Source organism: Cricetulus griseus, chromosome 5 (assembly GCF_003668045.3).
Source record: "Cricetulus griseus strain 17A/GY chromosome 5, alternate assembly CriGri-PICRH-1.0, whole genome shotgun sequence".
Taxonomy (NCBI): Eukaryota; Metazoa; Chordata; class Mammalia; order Rodentia; family Cricetidae; genus Cricetulus; species Cricetulus griseus.
This window is the reverse complement of record NC_048598.1, coordinates 121,824,859-121,843,732: the sequence shown is the minus strand read 5'-3', so window position 1 is coordinate 121,843,732 and position 18,874 is coordinate 121,824,859.

Below are 18,874 nucleotides of genomic sequence, written 5' to 3'. Positions count from 1 at the left end.
CTCCTAGCCAGCCATGCCACCAGCTGTTGTATCCATGGATTTATATCAAGCGTTTACTGAGAGGAAGGCATTTTGTTAGAGACTGTAAGATTATCAGAAGGGAGAAAAAGAAACCACCCAAATCCAAAAACACATATAGCTCTGAAAGGGGAGAAAATTATTTCCATCATTTCCTATGACAAACTATGTAAAATGATTGTTACTAGAGAAGTCAGGATAAAATACCACAGCACAACAATAAAGACGCTGTGTCCAGTTGGAAAGATCAGGGCCATTTCTGTAGAGAAGACAATTTTGTAACCCCTCTTGGATGATATAAAAGTGTTGCAGAGAAAATGGGAGAATTAGCAGTTTTGGCATAGAGGGTCAGAAGCTAAGTCCTAGCAGATTTTGACTGGGATATAGTACTAGAATTCAGAAGGGTCAGGGAAGCCAGATGGGGAGGAGGTGGTTCTAGTTGAAAGAAAGGGACACAGCAGGAACAGAGAGGTACCTGGGGCAGGTTTTCCTTGAGCTAGGGAGAGAGATGTATATGACCCTCTTTGTGAGGCAGGTAGGTCTAGAAAGAGGGCTAACACACACACACACACACACACACACACACACACACACACACACACCAGTTTATTTGTTTGAACATTTATCATCCAACTGTTTTTTTAAAAGATTTTATTTATTTATTTATTTATTTATTTATTTATTTATTTATTATGTATACAGTCTTCTGCCTGCATACCAGCAGAGGGCACCAGATCTCATTCAAGGTGGCTGTGAGCCACCATGTGGTTGCTGAGAATTGAACTCAGGACCTCTGGAAGAACAGTCAGTATTCTTAACCACTGGGCTATCCCTCCAACTGTTTTTTTTTTTTTAAAGATTTATTTATTTATTTATTTATTTATTTATTTATTTATTTATTATGAATACAGCGTGCTGTCTGCATATATGCCTGCAGGCCAGAAGAGGGCACCAGGTCTCATTACAGATGGTTGTGAGCCACCATGTGGTTGCTGAGAATTGAACTCAGGACCTCTGGAAGAACAGTCAGTATTCTTAACCACTGGGCTATCCCTCCAACTGTTTTTTTTTTTTTAAAGATTTATTTATTTATTTATTTATTTATTTATTATGAATACAGCGTGCTGTCTGCATATATGCCTGCAGGCCAGAAGAGGGCACCAGGTCTCATTACAGATGGTTGTGAGCCACCATGTGGTTGCTGGGAATTGAACTCAGGACCTCTGGAAGAGCAGTCAGTCATGTGGTTGCTGGGAATTGAACTCTGGACTTCTGGAAAAAGTCAGTGCTTTTAACCTCTGAGCCATCTCTCCAGCACCACCCACCCACCCACCCGTTTGAGGCAACTGTAGTTCCTTTAAAGTGTGAGGCTGACCTTGAGCTTACAGCCAGCCTGCTTTCTCTCTTTCCTCACTGCCTTCTTGTCTTCTGAGACATGAGGAGTCCTGGTCACACACTCTAGCTGCCATGACTTCTGGCACACCTTCTCTGCCATGCTGGACTCCACTCAAACCACGAGCCTAAATCAACTTTTCCTCTCTTTAGGTGCTTCTGCCAATTATTTCTTCATAGCAATGAATGGAATAATTGCTGCAGATGGTTGATTTCAGGTTCCACATAACTAGGTTAAGAAATACCTAGAGAGCCGCGCGTTGGTGTCCCACGCCTTTAATCCCAGCACTTGGGAGGCAGAGGCAGGCAGAGCTCTGTGATTCGAGACCAGCCTGGTCTCCAGAGCGAGTGCCAGGATAGGCTCCAAAGCTACACTGAGAAGAAACCTTGTCTCGAAAAACCAAAAAATAAAAATAAAGAAATAAAGAAAAAGAAAAAAATAATACCTAGAAACCGAGGAACTCTCTGTGTAGGGTAGAGGTGTGGTATCTCCGGAGGAGGTTAGCAGGTCAGGAAAAATGGTAGAGACAATAATTGAAACGTAGAGACAGGAACACAGGCCTCAAAATCAAGGAGACTCATGTTTGAATTCAAGGCTTTTTCATCTGCTGTGTAAGTTTGGGCAAGCCACTTAACCTCTCTGGGCCTCTCAGTTTTCCGTGACTAAAAAGGAGCGTTATGCCTATTTCCTGGAGCTAGTACAAGGCCTGTAAATAATGCATAAGCAGTGCCTGGCACTTGGGACAGTCTGTAAAGGAGCCCTGTTGTCATTATCCACATCATCTCCATTACTTAAATTGAGTCTTAGAGATCACATTGGCTCAGACAGAAGATAATAAAGTAAGCCAAAGAAACACTGCTGAAAACAGAGCAGCCAGGAGGGGGCGCCGGGCCAAGAACAGGGCAGCCAGGAGAGGAAGCCCCAGGCCTCTCCAGAGCAGATCAGCATCCTCAGTTTCTGTTCTAACACTTGGTGAGACAAATACCATTGTCACTGCTTTCTCCAGTATTAAAACAAAGCAAATTGGCTGGGTGGTAGTGGTGCACGCCTTTCATCCCAGCTCTAGGGAGGCAGAGGCAGGCAAATCTCTGAGTTCAAGGCCAGCTTGGTCTATGGAGTGAGTAGCAGGGCAGCCAGGGCTACACAGAGAAACCTTGCCTTGAAAACAAAACAACAAGAACAACAAATCAACCAACCAACCAAAACAACAATAAACAAACAAAAAGATTCCAAAAGTAGAATCTCAGATTTCTGTGAAACCAGTCACGTGGCTCGACTGCCCCTAGAATGTCCAGTCATCTTTTCTGTGAGGATGCTGTCACTGGAGTTCGGGACACATGCCACCTCCCCAGGGCTTCTGACAGCCTTCTCTGTGATTTAAGGACAGAACTCATTAGTTAAGTGAGGTCAGGTCAGGCCCAGCAGAGTTAGTGCTGACAGGGGACATGGGAGAGCGGGGTCACAGGTGCTTAGGAGAGCAGTGCAGGACTGACCCTGTCTGGTGTTCGGAAAGGTTTTCTGGGTAGAAAACTAAGGTCACAACCTTCTGCAGTCCCTGAGGAGCCAGTACCAGTATGTCCCCAGATGAGGGTGTTGACTCAACTGGTGTAGTTTGCCTATTCCTTTGATGTTTAATTAACCTTGCTATTAGCCCCCAATCCAATAATAACCACATTTATTAAGTTATTAAGCCTTTACTGAATGCTAGGTTACTAAAACTCACTGCCCTGTTGAACTCTCCTCTCCACATTCCCTTGCTGTCAGTTTGGCTTGCTCTAGTTTAGTTCAGCAAGGCCCAGCAATGTGTCTCCAGTCACACAGCTAATAAAACTGGTGAGTCGGGTCAGAAACTCTGGTTTTGCTGACTCAAGATAGATCTTCAGGTCTGACTTATACGCTAACTCTTCATCTTGCTATTTAACATGCATGCGGGTCACCAGGAACTCTCTTAGAATGAAGGTTTTGGCCGGGCGGTGGTGGCGCACGCCTTTAGTCCTAGCACTCGGGAGGCAGAGACAGGCAGATCTCTGTGAGTTCAAGACCAGCCTGGTCTACAAGAGCTAGTTCCAGGACAGCCTCCAAAGCCACAGAGAAACCCTGTCTCGAAAAACAAAACAAACAAACAAAAAGAATGAAGGGTTTGATTCAGTACATCCAGATGGAGACTGAATTGCACCATTTCTAACGGATTACTAGTCTGGAGGATGCTAATGTCCATACTTTGAGTAGCAAGGGACCTCCCTGTCTGGCAGGTTTGGCCCACAGTAATTGATAGGTTTCTCTTTGAAGAAGGGTTTGGTCTCTTACACAAAATGTTTTGTTTTTTAAACCACTTACAGTGGCTAGGAATGTAGTTCAGGGGTAGGGCACTTGCCTAGGATGTGTGAGGTATTGGACCCCTAGCACAGAGGAGAAGAAGGAAGAGCAAGAGGAGGAGGAGAAGCTGTTTATAAATGGTGGATTCTAGTTCCACACTGAGTAACAAATTACCACAAATTTAGCACCTTCAATAACACCCATGTATTTTTCTCACAGTTTTTCCACAAAAACCATGGCAACCTGGAGAGCCAGCATTCTGCTCATGTTCTCAAAGGCTGAATGAAAGTGTCAGCTAGGTTGTGTGTGTGTGTGTGTGTGTGTGTGTGTGTGTGTGTGTGTGTGTGTGTGTGTGTGTGTGTATGTGTGTTTTAGACAGTCTCACCCTGGTCTCAAACTCAGGAGCCTCCTGCCTCTGCCTCCCAAGTGGTAGGACTGCAGGCCCGTGTCATCCTGCTTGAATGTGTTCTCGATGGAACCTTTGTCCAGACTTCTTCAGATTGTCCCAAATTCAGTTCTGTGCTAATGATCAAGGTGTGTTTCCTGGCAGACTCTCAACTATGGAGTACCCATTCTTAGTTCTTAGCCTGGTGCATTTCTTGCCTCCCCCCCCCCCGCCCGCCCTTCAATAATGGAGAGCCTCCCTTCTGCAGGACTGCTCTCTTGGTTAGGTCAAGTCCATCCAGTCTCCCTATCTCAAGATTGACAAATTTGAGAACTCATTTGTGTCTGTAAGCCTTTCTCAGCAGCCCTCAGGGTGGTATTTGACTGAATGCTTGAAAGAAGTTTCCGGAGCTGCCGAGCAGATCTCAGCCTCTCCCAGAATTCTGCCTGTATCAAGTATTCTGAGTTTCTCAGCCGAGCTGAGTTGTTCATTGGTGGATATTGTTAGAGATGTGGAAATGGGGAATATATATATATATATATATATATATATATATATATATATATATATATAAGCTGTATCACTTCTGTCTTCACCGCTGCTCATTTGCTATAAGCCTCTCTCTCCTTTAGTGTACAATTTACCAACCGTGGTTTCAAAATAAAGTCCAGCTGAGCCCCCCTTTTTTTGTTGGTTGTGTAAGTTGAAAGTGTAAAACTGCAATTGACCCATAGTTCATTTGGGGCTCTTCACTGGATCATTAGCAAGGTCCTTTGGAAGCCTGTCTAGATGCAGGGATGTTCAAATGAAGCCAGTTCTTTGTACTCACCGGTCTCTGGATGCTCACAGATGACAGGAATCTCCACACCCCGGGGCTTAAGTTTTGAAGAGAGAGAGCTTGTGACACTGAGCTAAGACAGAGGAATGAAGTCCATCTCTTCTGATTTGTAGCCTTGCATCTTCCAACGCACACCCCATGTTTATGTGGTTTTTAAAAAGCCAGGAACTGTCCCTCCAGTCCCTGGATCCTAAGAGACGTCAGAGAAAGAAATGGGACAAAGGTTTCTGAAAACCCAAGGCAGTGGGGGAGGGGAGGCTTGCCCAGGGATTTTTGTCACTGGGGAGAATTCTTTCTGCCCAACCAGAGCCAAGGGAGAATTGTTACACCCGCGCTGGTGCTGTGGTGTCCCAGAACAGAGATGATGTTAGTTCACTCTCACTGTGACAAAATGTTTTTGACTGAATGACGTCTCAATAACAGAAATTTATCTCTTACAGCTCTAGTGGCTGAGACATCTAAGATCAAATTGCCAGTAAATATGGCATCTGGTAAGGGTCCAATTCCTGGTTGACAGCCGTTTTCACATGCACCAAGAACTCTCAGGGTCTTTTCAATAAGGGCAGTACTCTCATACAAGATAGCCTTGACTTTACAACCAAATCACTTCAAAGGGTCAAACTCTAAATGCTATCACATTTAGAATTAGGTTCCAGCACATGAATTTGGGGACACCGGCATTCAGTCCATTGCAGTGGCCCATCCATCAACTGATAGTCCGGAGAAGAATACGATACTGGTTATTGGATGGAAACACCATTTTCTTTTTTAGTTGTATTTCCTCTTAAAACTATTTTTTGCTTGTTCTTTGTTGATTTTATACAAGTCATACACATGGTGTTTTGAATGCGAGCTGTCACCCATAGGCTTAGACACTTATACACTGGGTCCCAAACCTGACTGGGGAGGGTTAGGTGGTGCAGTGTTTCCGGAAGAAGTGCGTCACTTGGGGGTGGGCTTTGATATCAAATACCTCATGCTTCCATTTTCTTCTCTCTGCTTCCTGCTTGCATTTGAATATGTGAACTTGCAACTCTCATGCTGTCATATCTGCCACGTGCTGTCAGGCTTCCCTTCAGTGATGGACTCTTATCCCTCTGGAACTGTAAGCCCAAGTAAACTCTTCCTTCTATAAGTTGCTTCTTGTCATGGTGTTTCATTGTAGCATCAGAAAAATCACTAGCACACGCACACACACACTATATACATATACATATAGTGTGTGTGTGTGTGTGTGTGTGTGTGTGTGTGTGTATAATCTTTCCAATGACCCACAAACATCCCTAATATGAGTGTCTTTCCTACCTTCATGTTCTCTTCTGAGAACCCCTCCCCCCCATGGTCATCAATTGTTAATAGCTCTTCAGGTAGTGGTGGAACTTCATAAGCCCCTCCAGCCCTATTCCCATGCTGGATTTATTGAATGGGTTGATCCTGGGCAGGTGACTGTAGCTGCTGTGAATTCATGAATGTGACGGTCATGTCCAGAAGGCAGCCTTCTGTAGCCCTTTGCTGTACATTCTGGCTCTTACATTTTTTCCCACTTCTTCTGCAATGTTCCCTGAGCTCTATGGGGTTGATATAAATGTCCCATTTAGAGGTGAACACTCACAGTCATTTATTCCCAACACTTTGACCAGCTATGAGTTTCTCCACTACCTATTGATCAAAAACCAAAAAGATGCTTCTCTCGTCAATGTTGAGAATGGCATAGTCCTACGGGTATACGCATAAATATTTAGAAGATTATTTGACAACATGGTTCCCCCTAAGGCCATAGACTTTGGACCAGGTTTACAACACTAGAAATGAATTCCCTGCTATGTAGCTGGCTTTAAATCCAACCAGAAAACTGTTGTTTACCCCTATAGCTGTCATACCAACATTGCACCTGTGGTATGTCTTACCTGGTATTGTAGCATATAGGGTCCACCTCTGGGTAAGTTCATTGACAACTTTTCTCTCTGAGTAACCTGAATTGTACCTTTCAGCACTAAGAAAGCTAGCCAGCAGGGAGGAGGTTCCCATGTCAGTTCCAATTGGATTTCTGTGTCCTACAACAAGAGTGTATTATCTAGTTATGGTGGGCAAGCAAGAACAATGACAAAAGTCTATGTTGTTTGAGGGTCCTCTGTGGCCTCTGTGACCAATAACTCATAGGGCATCACACATCCAGCACTAAGATTTTAATTTAATAACCCATGTCTTCTGGGGGCAGCATTTTCCACCATGTAGAGTGCCTCTATTCAAACACTTCTAATATATATGTATACGTGTGTGTGTGTGTGTGTGTGTGTGTGTGTGTGTGTGTGTGTGTGTGTTTAAATCAGTTACAAAGTAGTGGGTTTCCATAAGAAAGACCTTTTCATATATTCTTAAGTTTTAGTTAACACCCCACCCCTGCCTGACCTCCTCCTCTTCCCCATACTCCTGATACTGTCTGCAATTTTGTTTGTATCTTTAAAGCTCTATAACAAGATCATGACACAGAGGAAAAAAATCAGTTTTATTAGCCCCTCGCAGCATAGAGCACAGTGAAATAATTGTTATAGTAAAAGCCAAGTGTCCATTGCAACCTTGGGGGTTAGGGTATTGTAGCATGCAGGGGGATTGCTTTCAATGCTCCTTCCTCCAGAGCCTAACAGGCATAGCCGAGGTGACTACCCTTAATGGCATTTTGCTGATACAAACAAGCACTGCATTTTTTAATGCTATGGCATCATTTTTGAAATATGAATCATAAAAGCAGCACATTCCATCTTTGCCTGCTGGGATTTGCCTTATCACCATCCTATTTCAGCATCAGTAAAATGATGTTGTCATTCTAGCTTGGGGGCATTTTGATTGTTCCAGACAGAGCTGGCTAATCACATTGTGTGTGTGTGTGTGTGTGTGTGTGTGTGTGTGTGTGTGTGTGTGTGTGTTTAGAGGGGGCACTTGTGCCCTCTTTCTGGGCATAGAAGGGAAATTGTCTCAACCTTGAAATGGATAAGTATATTTTGATGGTAACTGATTAATAAGCTGGGACTTTCTATAGCGACTTTAGCATCATGGCAATTTACTGACAAAGAGAATTTCTTGCTAAAGGCATCATTAGCAAAAACCCTATGCCAGTAAGTTCTAAATAGAAGCATGATTGTAGGGTAGTAAAGTTGAGACCAGGAACAAAATAAGATGGTTTGGGTGAATGATCTGTAAGAACCTCTATGATTTAAAAAAAAAAAAAAAACATTCCAAGCTTAACTTTGGGAGAACATAAAAATGATACAAAATGGCTGAAACTGGAGGGTATAAATTCTAGAAGGAATGGAAATCTTACCAAATAGAGCTCATTTGTTAATATGGGCATTTGCACTTATGTGTGCCCACTGTTTCTTTAACATTAAGAGGAGTGTTTTTCAAAATCTCAGAACGAAAACTCAGGTGGATGGCAAAATGGAAAAGACTCAGAGACCTGCCAGAAACCCGGAGCAACACAGGCATTCCCAGAAGGTCTTGGCAGCAGGAGTCAGCCAGAGAGACAGGCTAGCTCTCAGTGCCAGTGAGAGTGAGAGATGGACTGTGTTGGGTGGAGCACAGTTGGCCCAATGCTGAGGTCTGGGCAGCATTGAAATCCACATTGGCAGCTCTGGATAGTGGACAGCAGGGATTGCACCTGGACGGTGAGGTTCAGACAGAATTGGGAGATTAAGAGGATTAAAAGGAGCAAAAACATAACATCCAATCATAAAAGGGTCAGGACCTAGGGACAGGCTGTTGGGCATTTGATCTTCAGGCATTAGAATGTCTAAGTGAGCCAGAGAATAGGTTTGTATAGGTCCAATAGCAAGCAAGGCTGACTTGATGCTATTCTCTTGATAAATTGGTTTAAGCATCCTTAAATTCTCCCAGGCTATAGAGATACTCCAGGTGCTACACAGCTCCTAACTAGGCTAATTGCCAAATTCTAAAACTAGCTAGATGATTCTAAGGAGCTTAGAAGAGGGATCCTGTCCTCAAGGAGTTTATAATCTGAGAAGGAAAGATCAGAACACATGACAGAGAAAAGTGTCTGTATAGCTCCATTGTATGCAGCTACATAGAAGTTGCAGGTGTAGGGGCTGGAGATAAAGCCTCTTAGTGAAGAATGCAGGATTAGCAGGTATGAGGCCCTAGATCCAATCCCCAGCACTGCAGGGAAAGTAACAAGTATGTGCTAGAAAAAAAAAAAATCAAGAAAGGCATCATGGAAGAGGAGGCTGGGAAAGTGGTGTGGATTTTTTTGTTTTGTTTTGTTTTGTTTTGTTTTTCGAGACATGGTTTCTCTGTGGCTTTGGGGGCTGTCCTGGAACTAGCTCTTGTAGACCAAGATGGTCTTGAACTCACAGAGATCCACCTGCCTCTGCCTCCCGAGTTCGGGGATTAAAGGAGTGCACCACCACTGCCCAGCTGGTGGTTTGGATTCTTTAAAGCTAAGAGCACATTTGAGCCCGTGTGGGAGATGCTCATGGAGATGGAAAGAGAAGAGTACAGTTTACCAAGATCTTTCCTATTCTGGTACTATCCAAGCAGGGTTGGGTGTCCAGTCCCCTCAAAGGAATCTGAGGATAGAGCTGCTAGAAAGTAAGGGTGAGCCCTTGGAAACTATGAAATGGAGTTGGCTTGATAAGAGGGTAGTGTGGATAGAGAGTGTGGAGGCAGTCCCCAGCATCTTTCTCTCTCCTAGGTAATCTGGCCTTGATTTAGAAGACTGACAATTTCAAGTTCTCGGGGCATTTCCTCTCTGTGCTAACTGCTGGTTCTTCCCACTCTCGGGGCATTTCCTCTCTGTGCTAACTGCTGGTTCTTCCCACTCTCATCACCCCAGTGTCTTGTTTTCCTCCCACTTGTTTAGTGACTAGAATTGAATCGAAAATTCCTATTAATGAAAACCCTTGGGATCATGAAGCCTTAGTCACCCCCCCCCACACACACACACATATGACATATAGTCAGCATTATGTTCCAGAGGCGGCTCTAAACCCCACTGCTGACAGCACAGGTCACCTGCTTAGCATAGTCAGGGTGAATGTCACCATCAAGATGATTAGCTCTCTATTGAGGAGGATGAGTCAACTCAGCATATTTGTCTACCTTTGTGACTTTTACTGCTGGGGGGAGGGTGGCTTTGAGGAGTTTGAACTTGCTTTTATTAACACTGACAGTTGCCGTTCCTAGTCTGCTGTTGCTTAAGGAATTCCTAATGGTTAATGTCAGATCCCAGGGTCCTCCTGGCCTAGAATGCTGAGAAAGGAACTGTTGTCAAGAGTCTTGGCTCTTAGCTGTGGTTTTACTCTGCAGGAGCTGAGAGAAATCTGAGCAGGAGTAATCCCTTTCTTTCAATGGAAGCTTAAGCAGACCTGACATTTGGGTTGGGAAAAAAAGTCTATCATCGGCTTGGTTTAGACAAAAGATAGGTTCAACCCTAAGAAAGTAGGGCATGTATTTCACCACTGAAGTCCTTTCCTCCCGGGCACCCCCTGGACCACTCCTATAGACCTGGAGACTTTTGCAAGAACCTGGTGGTTGTGGAAGGTAATGACAGTGATTGACAAGTGTCTGGCAATTGATAGTACATTGCTTCCAACCTCCTTTAATCCCCCCCAACAAGCCTGAGATAAGGGGTTACTTTATGCACTTGAGAGGTGAGGAAACAGAGGTGCATCTCCTTAACCAACAGTCAATGAATTGAACCCAGTGCTTTGTGCAGGCCCCAACCCTCCCCCAATAAACCAGATTCTCTTTCATTGTTTGCCAGCTATTTGCAAGATGTGTTACATAATCGTTGACGGTTAATGAACAACTTAGATTTGATGGAGGCATACTTTAGAATCATAAACCAGGGCAGGCAGTGTTTCGTTCCTGTTTTCATATTCAAATATACTTCTAGAGCAGGGAGACCGGGTCAGATTGCAGGAAGCTCCTGAGAGAACTACATATAGCAATTTCATCTGTGCCATAGCACTCAAAGGACATGGATGGTAGAAGCAGTGACGGTGTCATGATCACAGATTATTGTCATCCCTTACTTTCCTGTGAAATACTAGGCTTTGTTAATCCCCATCTGACTTCTTCCATAAGAGTGTGTGGGTTGCGTGAATGACGTCCATTTTGAATGTCTCTGAGAGGCAACAGTGCAGAATGCATCTGACTCTGGTAGAACACAGCTCAGTTCCTTTGAGAACCTACTGTTTATCAAAGCTGTGTGCTCAATCCAAGCATAGACTACCGAAGGAGCTTTTCCTTGCAAAGAAATGTATATGTTCAGCTCTTGCTACATTGTTCAGGCTGATGTCAAATTCCTGAGTGTCTCCCATCTCAGTATCCAAGTAGCTGAGGCTCTCAATTAACTCAAAACAGTGCCACCCCGCCAGCTCTGAGCTCCTGTTTGTACCTAAGTTTAAAACTGCAGTATGCTGTAATGACAATAACAGTTCTATGTAAATATAAACTATGGAAAGCTGTGTGTACTGCTATTGCACAAATCCTGAAAAAAAATTATTAAACCACTACTTAGCCAGTCCCCAGAAGTTCAGAGATAGAATTAGCATGGCAGAGACCCTGGAAATAGTTCAAACAGACAGTTTTACAAAGTGCCACTGTGGCTTTTCTTTTAGGTTTAAAGGGACACATTGTAAGGGTTGCAGATATAGTTGTGGCAGAGCCCTTGCCCAGCATGTACAAGGTCCTGAGTCAGATCCCCAACACAGCCGAGAAAGATATGGTAAAAGGGCGCATTTTATATAAGAACACAGGATGAATACACATTGAGTAAAGGTATCTGTCTGCACCAGAGGTTCCCGACTGAGAAGGGGAATGGAAGCATGTTTTTGTCTCTGTGAGGATGCTCAGAAATAACAAAAGACATTTTTAAAAAAGTGTGTGTATGTGTGTGTGTGTGTGTGTGTGTGTGTGTGTGTGTGTGTGTGTGTGTGTGTGTGTGCATGCATGCTTGCCACATGTCTGTGAGCCTCTCAGAAGCTAAAAGCCCTAAAGTTGAAGTTGCAGGTACTTGTGAGTTACCTGATTTGGGTGCTGGGAACCAAAGTCATCTGAAAGAGCAAGTACTCATAATGGCTGAACGATTGCTTCAGCCTTACTAAAGATAATTGATATTTGAGATGGCTCAGCCATTAAGAGTGCTTGCAGAGGATATGAATTAATTCTAGCTCCAGGGGATCTGACACCCTCTTCTGGCCTCCTTGGCCACTCACCCACACATGGCATACACAGTTTCATGCATGTGAATAAAAATAATTCTCTTAAAGAAAATAAGTGATAAAATCTTTATTTTAAAAGGTATTTGTTTTTTCACAAGAGGGTTTTGTGGGCTAGTGCTTATGGAATCTTGTAGAAGAGTCCAGAGGTACTGCTAACCAACCCACAAGACAGCCTCCTTTCCCCAACACTGAATCATTTGCCCCAAATGATAACAGAGCTGAAATTGAAGAAACTGCCCTATACTGCTACTATACTAAAATGCAAGTCTGCAGGTTCAATCACAGACTTACACCCAGACAAGTGTAAGTCCCTTCAGCTTTTAGGAGCCAGTTCTGCTTAAGCTTCCAGCACTGGATAGACAGTCACATCCCATGGTGGGAGCTTCCAGTGACTTGATTTAACTGGGGGTTGGATGTGCTGCCTGGCATACTCACTGCTCCTGCCTGCTCCCAACTGTTGCTTTCGGCTTCTGTACCTGCCCTGCCTTCCAGCACCACTCTGTTCTTGGTTGGGAACCAATTCTCTTTTCTCCTCCTGGAAAAGTATCTCTTTATATGTCCTTGTCATGGGGTGCAAACTGTCACTGACAGTTCAGGATTATTTTCCAATGGATTCAGGCTTCTTCACCGCAGGAACAAGCTGTCCCTTCAAGCTACCAAGTGTCCACCACTCCCTCCTCTTTTTCAGATTCTTATTCCGTCACTTGAGCAAACCGGAAAAACTTCATAAGCTCTTGCCCGTTCCTTATACAAAGCAATTCATCCTTCTTTGTTTCTCTTTCCTTGCTCTGAGTGCAATGGGAATGGGATTACTCAAACAGAAACATCAAAATAGTTTCTGAGACAAACAACTGCAATCACGAAGCAAAACAAAAACCGTATCCCACCTGGAAGAGTATTCCTGAAAGGCAAATAATGTGAGCGCAGCCCTTGTTTTCCATAGAGTTTCTTTACCTCTCAACACGCTAGGGAGAAATAATGTATGTAGCTGCTCAGAGTTGTGGGCAGGGAGTTAAATGGCCTGGGCTTTCAATCCTGCTTCTCTCTCATCTGTAATCGACATACTGGCAGATATAGTTTGAATCTAGAATGTTCCCAAAGGTCCACATGTTAAAGCTTTGGTCCCCAGGGTAGTGCCATTGGGAGGTGATGGAATCTTCACCTTTAAAAGGTGAGGACCATGGGAGATCTCTAGTTGTTGGAGGTGTGCCTTGAAGGGAACAGTGGGACCCTAGTCCTCCCCGGCCTCTCTATTGCTTACTGGATGTGAGCTGAGCAGTTTTGCGGTTACACATGCTCTCCCAGTCAGTCTCTGCTCTGCTTTACCCCCAGTCAGTCTCATAGAAACCAGGCCAACAAAACCTTTTCTCTATGTAAGTTAATTATGTCAGGTATTTGCCAAAGCAAACTTTTACTCTTTATAGATTAGTTACTTCGAGTATTTGCTACAGTAATGGAAAGCTGACTATCCTAGTCCATGGCCTGAAGCTGGAGTTACTTCACTTCTCTCTGTTCTTTAGTGTCACTGTTCCAGTAGGGGAAATGTAAGTACAGAGCCATTGTGAGGAGTCCAGAAAGGTGAAACCTGTGATGGGCTTTCGGGCAGAGGCTGACATCTGGCAGTTGCTCAAACGAACAGTATTCAAGAGTGGGGCACAGCCATAGACTGCACCCAGGAAAACAAGCATCCAGTGAACACATTCCAGCAGGATGGATGAGCATATTAGGCCATAGGGATTCAAAGCACACAAAGAGAGCTTCAGCCCTTCAAGAACTCCTGCCTCCTGGGAAAGACAGAAAAATAAACAAATAATTGTAATGGAATGTGACAGTCCTACAGAAGTCTGATCATACTTGTCAAAAGATTTTACTCAGCAGTGACTATGACATCCGGTTGCTGTGGGTAAAGATCAGCTTCTGTCCCACTAGAGACTGATAATGCCTATTATAATCTCCTCATAGAGAGAGGAACTTACATAACTTGTCCCTGCTACTTACATTTGCCTAGTCCTACTGCCAGAGTTCACAGCTTACAGACTCAGAATGTGTCTCAGTTCCAGCTTGTACCACTCAGCATGTCGCTGGGGAAGTCTTGGAAAGGGCTTAACATCCCTTGATGGGATTAGAATGGTGTCTCACCAACGTGACAAATGTGAGCTGAACAAGGATGCCACCAATGGATATGCCAAAGTGGACAGAAAAAGGCCACAGGGGTTCACCCCTACACAAACAACTCTAGGCAGCTGAGGAAAGGTGGGAGAGGTGGTCCTCCCCAGGGAGGAGCACAGCAATTGGTTGTCCAGTCCAGCTCTGAAAACATACATAGAGGTAACATTACACAGACTACACAGGATATACACATATGGATGCAACGACAATCACTGAGAAAAGAGGCCGTGGATTTGAAGGTCGGGGAGGGGTACATAGGAAGGGTTTGGAGGGAAGAAAGGGAAGGGAGAAATGGTGTCATTATAATCTCAGAAAGATCTTGTAAAAATGGTGGCTGCTGGAGGCCGAGGACAGCATGTGTGTGTTGGTGGTAGTGGGGACATGCTGCTGAGTGGGCACTGAGTTACAGTCAGGCATATCTGGTTCTGGTATGCTAGTGCATAGTATGGTGACTATGATGATGATATTAATAATAATAATAATAATAATAAGTTATATATTTCAAGTAGAAGGGAGGATTTTTAATTGTTTTCACTAAACATAAGTAAATGTTTGAGGAGATGGACATATTTAATCTGATGTACATATTATACAATATGATTATATGCAAAATATCACAGTATGCTTCCACATGATGGCACACACCTTTGCTCGAAGCACTGGGGAGGCAGAGGCTGGAGAATGTGTGAGTTTGGAATCCCTATGAGTTCAAGGTCAGTCTGGTCTACATAGTGAGAACCTCTCTCTCAAAAAAAAAAAAAAGAAATCACAACATTGCATTAATGTGTATAATCTTTATGTTTCAGTGTATCCGTTAGATGTATAAACACTCATGAAACCTCTTGTTAAAATTAGGCATAGGAAAAAAAACTATAAAAAGGTTCACAAGACAAATCATAAATTGGACGGATATCTGAAGCCCTCCTGCAGACCGAAGTCTAATTCCTCTGAATGTAATGAGAGCCAGATATCAGAAAGTAAAGCGTTAATTCCGTAGAAAAAGAGGCAATGGATTTGAACAGGCAGGGCCTGGGGGAGGAAGGACAAATGGTGTGTTGGCACATGAAATCAGCTCAGCCTTACTCACAAGAGGGAAAGTTTGAATTAGAGATATCAGATTTTGATGATCAAATTATTGAAGATCCAAAAAAATCTGACAAGCTTTGTTGACAATAGTTCTGAAATTTTCATAGAGTATTTTCAAACCCTGCCAGTGGGAGCATACGCTGGTTCAGAAGCTAGAGCGCTGGCATTAACTGTGCTGCAAGAGATTTATACACCAGAGATGTCTCCCACATCACAAAATTAAATCAATACAGTGTTATAGTTTAAATCTGAAATGCCCCCCACCCCCGCCCCCCCTTGCTGGTGTTTTGAACATTTAGTCTCCCAACTGGTGGTGCTTAAGGAACTTTTGGTGCCTGGGGTCTAGTTGGCAGATACAGGTGGACAGGGGCTGGCCTTTGAAAGCCTCAGGTTTCTGGTCTATTCTCTGTTTCCTGATTTGCCAATATGTGAAGAGCCTCTATCACAGCCTCCCGCCACCATGGATTGCCATGGTTGATATATTGGACAGAAACCATGAACCAAAATAATACATCCTTCCTCCTTGTAGTTGCTTTTGTCATATATGTCAGAGAAACAAGAAAAGTAACTAATGTGTCCAATCTTATCTATAATGTCAGTAAGTGTGTGTGTGTGTGTGTGTGTGTGTGTGTGTGTGTGTGTGTCAGAGATCAAACCCAGGGTCTTGTCACTTTAGGCAATGGCTTTACCCCAGCACTACCTGAATTAAAAAAAAATATGTATTTTTGTCTGTTTGAGTGTAAATGTCTGTGTATGGACATGTGGCCAGAAGAAGGTGTCAGGTGTCCTCCTCTATCTGTCTTCAGCTGGGGCTCATGTTTTCTCAGGTCATCTGGAAGCTGGCAAGTATTGGCAACCCTTATGTCTGTGCTCTCAGAGCTGGGGTTGCCAGCGTGTGCCAGACACCTGGCTTGTTGTGTAAATGCTGAGATTCAGACTGTTCCTCATGATAGCGCAGCAACTGCTGACTGTGAAACCTCTCCAGTGCCCAGTTGTTCAAATTATTAACTAACTAAATGCCCATACGCAGCCATGGCAATATTTGGCATATTCATACAGTATAACACAACACTGTTTAAAAAATAAGATGGAGGACCTCGTGTGTGTGTGTGTGTGTGTGTGTGTGTGTGTGTGTGTGTGTGTGTGTAATGTAGTTTTCCCCTTTGTCAATTGATTCAGTGCCTGGATGCTGGGGGCAATGGTAAAGAGAAGTTGAACTATCTGTCTTTTTTATATTTTTATTGAGTCCTTAATTATGTAAAGCTATCACATATTAAAACTTTTAAAAGCTGACATTAAAAATAATAATAGACGGAACCCTGCTAAACATTTCATGTAGATGTCTATGTGTAGTATGTTTGCACAAAGTCCAGGTTTCTGAATCTGAGTGGTTGAGTGTCTGTTAACTTTTAGTCTTCCTCTCAGATTCCTAACATAATCCAGTTTTCTTTAGGCATTTACCCCTCTCAACAGATTTCCTACGCCTCAGTCCCCATCTGGAAAAGACAAGCCTAAGGGTGATTCCATTTTCCTAGCCAGTAATTTGTTTATGAACTTAGGCCAGACTCAAACAGAATATATCAATGCTCTGAAGAGAAGCTGGATCGAAACTCAGCACATGACCAAAAGTATGGCAAAGGTTTTGAGAAAGAAATTTCTTTGCTTCTAAGTGAACTTCTGGTCAATGACATCTCTGGGTGAAACCAAGAATGGTAACAACCGTTTCGCTTCCATGAAGGGAGCAGTCTGAGGTCAAAGCCAACACACAGAGAAGACCGCCTTAGGGTTCTTCAGTCACAGTGGAGAGATGCTTAACTAACCTGTATCCAAAGCCTGCTGGCCTCCTGGACTTCCTGCTAAGAGTCGACTCTTTTGTAACTTGCAGCTGCAGGCTAGTACCCACGAAGCACAGAGAGTGTTGCCAACACTCTAAAAGAAACACATGGGCAAGTCAGAAGGAAAAAATGTCTCCTGAAGTTTCTCAGACTGAGCAAACTGCCAAAGCACATGGCATGTGTTGACATAAAAATTTTCCAAATCAGACACTGGATTCCACTAAGAATATGGCACAGAGCAGGAGGGGAAGGGTGCAGAAACTAAGGACCAAGATATCATATATTAGCAGTGGTTGTAACCGGCCTACTGGCTAAGTACTTAACTCTCTGTCTCTTTCTCTCTCTCTATATATATATATATGTGTGTGTGTGTGTGTATAAAATTTTTAGGGTTAAATACTAGCTAAAAAAAATGACCAATCAGATGCAAATTGGTAGAGAGACCAGCCCAAGCACCCTCCTAGTAAGTCACTTCAAGTTTTCAAAAGACAAACCTGGGGCTGGGTATATGTGGATCAGTGGTGGACCTTTTGACTAGAATTCACAAGGCCCTGGGTTAATTCCCAGTACTGGAAAAAAAATAAAACACATAAGTTAAATGTTGATTAAAAATTCCTCATATAGCAATCCATCTTATATCTGAGGGATTCAAAATAACCCCAAATATAACAAATACAGATTCTAGCTATGAGGTTGAGAGCAGAGTTCATGTTTGTGTTCTTCCGATCATGATTCCCGGGAATATTTTGAGATGTCCTATTTTTAATCCTCTCTTGAGGAATTTGTTTTCATTGTCTGTTACCTCATGAGGCTAAGGGTCACATCTGGGTCAGACTGGAATGCTATCGTATCTTTTAGAGCAAAAAGCATAATGGAGATGATTGATGGAGATGTCCCCTCTCCTTATTAATACTTTGATGAGTGGAAAGAAAATGAGAATCCCATAGTGGAGACTTGAGACAAAGGTGAGCAGGCAAGGATTGGAAGCCAGGAACAGTGAGTGATGAGCCCGAGACTGAGGTTAAACACGACAGGGATTGGGCAGCACTTTCTGGATTTGGAGTCTAGGAAATGTAACTGGTGATGTCGTCTGAAAGGTCCCAGGTTCCATCCCTATCACAGTAAAAAACACAGACACAAATGTGTATGAAAGAAGTATATTAATCCTCTAATTTGGGATACCTAACACTGTGATGACTTTTCTGTTTTGTTTTGTTTTTTCTTTTTGTCTTGTTTTTTTGTTTTGTTTGTAAGACAGGGTTTCTCTGTGTAACCCTGGCTGTCCTGGAACTCACTTTGTAGACCAGGCTGGCCTCGAACTCACAGATGTCAGCCTGCCTCTACCTCCCAAGTGCTGGGATTAAAGGTGTGAGCCACCACTGCCTGTCTGTGATGGCTTTTCTAATGCCTGAGGCTCTGAGTTCTGTGTTCTTAGCAGAAGGCTGTGATTTGGGAGGTTTGTAGACTACACAATGAGAAAATCTTGTCACAGGACTCAAGGTCATAATGAGTTTAAAGGATGGAAATGCCAAGAAAGGGAGAAAAACAGAAGGACAGGGAGTTTTACTTTTTGTTTTGCTTTCTCCTGTGATTTTG